This window comes from Bison bison, unplaced genomic scaffold (assembly GCF_000754665.1).
Source record: "Bison bison bison isolate TAMUID 2011002044 unplaced genomic scaffold, Bison_UMD1.0 scf7180017845551, whole genome shotgun sequence".
NCBI classification, from domain to species: domain Eukaryota; kingdom Metazoa; phylum Chordata; class Mammalia; order Artiodactyla; family Bovidae; genus Bison; species Bison bison.
In genome coordinates this window covers 112,569-117,633 of record NW_011476124.1, presented here as the reverse complement: position 1 = coordinate 117,633, position 5,065 = coordinate 112,569, and the positions used below count along the sequence as shown (strand labels likewise).

The following is a 5,065-nucleotide window of genomic DNA, read 5'->3' as shown; positions in this document are numbered from 1 at the left end:
GTGAAGTCGCTCAGTCTCGACCCATGGACTGCAGCCCACCAGGCTCCTCCGTCCATGGGATTTTCCAGGCAAGAGTACTGGAGTGGGGTGCCATTGCCTTCTCCGCTCCACTGTTCTGCATTTGTTCAAAAGCTGTCTGAAGAGAAGCATCTCTGACTTGCCCTTATCCTGGCAGGAACGGGTTTGGAGAGAAGGCTCTGAGCCCCGGAGAGTGATGGGCATGGTTGTCAAGCCTCCCAGTTAAAGCTGTGGAAGACGGGGTCGGGTTTGGGGAATTGGACTACTGGTCCATGGTATGGTCCTGGTGTGGAGCTGAAGGCTATGGGCAGATGAGTTCTTGTGGGCAACGATCAGCGCTCAGGATGGGCCCCGCCAGGTTCCAGTGAGAGCTCTAGCTGTTAAAGGGCTCTCAAGGTGCCAAGGGCTTCATCCCTCAGGGACCAAGAACTGATCTCATCTCTTTCATAGGCTTAGGGGCCATGTCAGAGGGAGGGCTCTGTCTTCTGGCTTAGGATGGAGCTTTGCAAGGGGTAGCCCTACAAGGTGGGAGTTGATGCCCTCTTTGTTGACTGGCTCATCTGGATTCCTCTGACTTATTACCTGCCCAGGGAAGAGACTTATCTGAGGGTTGGGAACCTGAGCTCTTCCTTTAGTAGAGGGGAGGGGCCTTCTTCCTTTGTGAGGTTAAGAGGGAGGGAGGTCTCATTTTTCCGTTTCAGGGTTTCCATGTGGTTAGTGCTACACTAACACCTCACTGAGGGGCTTCCCTGGTTGCTCAGCTGGTAAAGAATCCTCTTGCGACCCTGGCTCCATCCTGGGTGGGGCAGATTCCCTGGAGAAGGGATAGGCTACTCACTCCAGTATTCTTGAGCTTCCCTAGAGGCTCAGACAGTAAAGACTCTGCCTGCAATGTGGAAGACCTGGGTTTGATTCCTGGGTCAGGAAGATTCCCTGAAAGAGGACATGGCAACCCACTCCAGTATTCTTGCCTGGAGAATCCCATGGACAGAGGAGCCTGGTGGGCTACAGTCCATGGATCCACAGAGTCAGACATGACTGAGCACTTTCACATGCAACTGTTCAGTCAATGCAGATTTTCCCTAAGGTTTTTTTTTTTTTTTTTTTAACCTTTTTGGAATTCTTGGAAAGCCCATCTCCTCATGGCATTGACCACTGAACAGATGGGCACCACATCTTTTTCTCTAGCTCTGTTCGCTCTCCCTAGTTTTTGAATTTCTACGTGCTTGCTGTAATCTCTGTCTGGGAAGTTCTGCCCACACCTCAAACAAATGAGCTGAAGCTTAATAATGAACTTCAGTGCCTGAACCAGCCCTGCCCCCGAATTCTCTGCCTCTGTGGCGGTGTCTCTGTCCTTGCAGTCACCCTGGCTTGCAGCCTCTGACCTGCCTCGGAGCCCTCCCTGTGTTTATGCGCCATTGTCAGTCATCCGGTCACCCAGACCCCTTTCACTCGTGTCTGGTGTCTGCTTCCTCTTTCCCCATGTCTGTGTTATGGCTCCAGCAGGCTGTCATGCCCACTCCTCTGGCCTCTTGAGATAGCCTCCAAACTAATGACTGTCTAGTATTCTAACTTCAGTTCTGTCCCCACCCAAAGGCTAGGTTAGTGATCCGAAATCCAAATGTCCATCCTCACACTTCCCTGCTGAAGAAGACGTCTGTGGTTCCCTCCTGCCGCTCACAAAAATTGCACTCGGAGCCCTGAACCATCTGTCCCAGCCTTTCCTGCTTCGTGTTCCTCTACTCCCCTCCGTGTGCTCCTCACCATCCACTCTAGGGTCAACTTTCTACCTCCTTCAAAGGCTGGGTCACTTGCTACTTTTTTCCAGTATTCTAACTCTCCCTGACCAAATAACCCTACTCCCATCTTAGCCAGAATAACCTCTCCCACTTTGAACGCTCTTGGTTTTGTGTGTGCTCCATTTATGTGATGGTGACCACGTTGGCTCTTGTTTGAAGGTTTGTGTAGAAATTCTAATTTCTTGACCAGATCATCAGCGCCAGGGCCAGCCCCCTGGTCCCCTTTGGGCCTCTTTTGGATCACCCATCACAGTGGGAATATCTGCTGGAGGCTGTGCTTCCAGAGTCAGCTGGACTTATTTCCCAGGAGGCTTTGATTGGGGTTTCTCTGGGACTGTGCAGACTGTCTCAGGCCCTGCTCCTTAGGGCACAGAACTCAGCAGGTTGTGGGTTTGGTCCCTTCAGGGGCTCTGCATTCATGGTATCCGCTGAGATTATGCCTTCTCCCTGTTGGCTCCAGTAGTCAAGCTGCACTCAGTAACACAAATGACAATCCTTTTAGAAAAATACTTTCTCTTAGCTGAGGCAGGTGGACCACAAGCCCTGCTTTGGAATTACCACCTCCCCTGTGAAAACTGCATGTTCAAGGGGGCACTTTTTTTTTTTTGCTGCACCATGCAGCTTGTGGGATCTTAGTTCCTCAACCAGGGATTGAACCCAGGTCCATGGCTGTGAAAGTGCCAAGTCCTAACCACTGGATCGCCTCGGAATTCCAAGGAGACACTTCTTTATAAATAAATTTGATTTGTGCAAACCCAGGTTCCACATGGTGGCTGTGGGTTAGTGGGAAGGCGTGTACTTGGAATGAGAAGAATGGGTTCAAGCCTGGATTGGGATGCATATTTCTTATGCGGCCAAGATGCTTGACCCAGGAGCTTTGGCTTCTGCTGCTTCTTCCAACAGCAGTGAAAGAAGGTTAAGTGAAAGCATGTGGGCAAAATGCTTCACAAAGCAGCAAGTGCTCTGGGGATAACCCTCAGATTGGCTGGAGGAGATCCTGGGAGTGTGTTCTGGAGCGGCTGTGATGTTGGTTGGTCAGGACTTAGTCTTCTTGGGAGGGTTTGTCTGGCACCAAGGTCAGAGAGGCTTCATGGGATGGTGGATGCAGTCTGAGATGGTCAGATTAGCTTGCCTACCGAAGAGTGTTTCTCTGGTACTGGACGAAATGCGTGGAAGATGCACCTGGGAGGAGGATGTCCTTTTTTTTTTTCTTTTTTTTATTGTGGTTGATTTACAGTGTTGTGTTAGTTTCTGCTGTACAGCAATGTAATTCAGTTATACGTATATACACATACCTTTTTAATATTCCTTTCCACTATGCTTTATCATAGGATATTGAATCTAGTTCTCTGTGCTATTCGGTAGGCCCTTGTTTATCCATTGTGTATATAAAAGCTTACATCTGCTAACCCCAGCCTCCCACTCCATCCTTGCCCCATCCCCTCTCCCTTGGCAACCGTCAGTCTGTTCTCTGTGTCTGCGATTCTGCTTCTGTTTGATAGATGGGCTCATTTGTGTCATATTTTAGATTCCACGTATGAGTGATGTGCGTGCGTGCATGCTCAGTCTCTTCAGTTGTGTCCAACTTTGTGCGACCCTATGGACTATAGCCCTCCAGGCTCCTCTGTCCATGGGATTCTCTAGGCAAAAATGCTGGAGTGGGTTCCCATTCCCTTCTCCAGGGAATCTTCCCAACCCATGAGTCAAACCCAGGTCTCTTACATTTCCTGCATTGGCAGGCAGGTTCTTTACCACTAGTGCCGCCTGGGAAGCCCATACATATAAGTGATATCATATGGTATTTGTCTTTCTCTTTCTGACTTACTTCACTTAGTATGATACTCTGTAGTTGCATCTGTGTTGCTGCAAATGGCATCATTTTGTTTTTTGATGACTGAGTAGTATTCCGTTGTATATATGCACCACCTCTAATTTATTCATTCATCTGTCAGTGGACATTCAGATTGTTTCCACATCTTGGTTATTGTGAATAGCTCTGCTATAACACAGGGGTGTATGTATCTTTTGAATTATAGTTTTGTGGACATCCTTTGACATACTTCCCACTCCTACCCCACCTTTGTTGTTGAATATTTTTTGACACATATCTGCCAGTCCAGTAGTTAAGACTCCGAGCTTCCACTGCAGGGGTCATGGATATTGAGGAACCAGGATCCCTGCATGACTTGGTGTGGCCAAAAATATAAAAAAGAAGGTGATAGATTCCACATATAAGTTATATATATGGTATTTGTCTTTATCTTATTTCACTTAGCATAACACCTTCAAGGCCCTTCCATATCATCACAAGAGGCAGACTGAATAGTATTCCATTGTATATATGTCATATCTTCTTGATCCATTCATCTATGGATGGACACTCTGGTGGTCTCTGTGTCTGGGCAACTGTGAATAATGCTGTGGTGAACATGAGGGTGGAGCTAGTGCTCTGAGATAGTGATTTCATCTTTAGTATATACCCATATATACTCATACTTGTTTTCTTTAGATATATAACCGACTCTTTGTGGCCCAATGGACTACACAGTCCATGGAATTCTCCAGGTCAGGATACTGAAGTGGGTAGCCTTTCTCTTCTCCAGGGGATCTTCCCAACCCAGTGATCGAACCCAGGTCTCCCGCATTGCAGGCGGATTCTTTACCAGCTGAGTCACAAGGGAAGCCCAAGAATACTGGAGTGGGTAACCTGTCCTTTCTCCAGTGGATCTTCCCGACCTAGGAATTGAACCGGGGTCTCTTGTATTGCGGGAGGCGGGAGGATTCTTTACCAACTGAGCTATGAGGGAAGCCCTCACATCCCCAGGAAGGGAATTGCACTGAATGTGTGCTCAATCACTCCGTCGTGTCCGACTCTTTGTGACCCCATGGTCTATAGCCCACCAGGATCCTCTGTCCATGAGATTGTCCAGGCAAGACTATTGAAGCGGGTTGCCGTTTACTTCTCCATGAGATAGTGATTTCATTTTCTTTAGATATGTACCCAGGAAGGGAATTGTACTGAATACACTTTTTAAAAATCAAAGAAACAAAAAAGCTCTTAGATGAAGAGCTGTGTATGTATTTACATTTCTGTATGTTCAGTTTGTAAAATACAGTTCTATGGTCTTGGGATTGGGCATTGGTGATGTAATAGGTCAGGGTTGCCTGACCTTTTGCCCCTGCCCCTTCTCTGCAGTGGCCTCCTCCTGGGAAAGGGAATCTCCCCCTCCAGCTTTGCTGTGTGTGTG

General features: G+C 48.0%; 1 protein-coding gene across 1 annotated transcript in view; it reads left to right on the top strand.

Moving 5' to 3' along the window:
- Positions 1-5,065, top strand: part of CLSTN3 (calsyntenin 3) — a 30,993-nt gene that overhangs the window by 15,727 nt on the left and 10,201 nt on the right. The window lies entirely within an intron of this gene.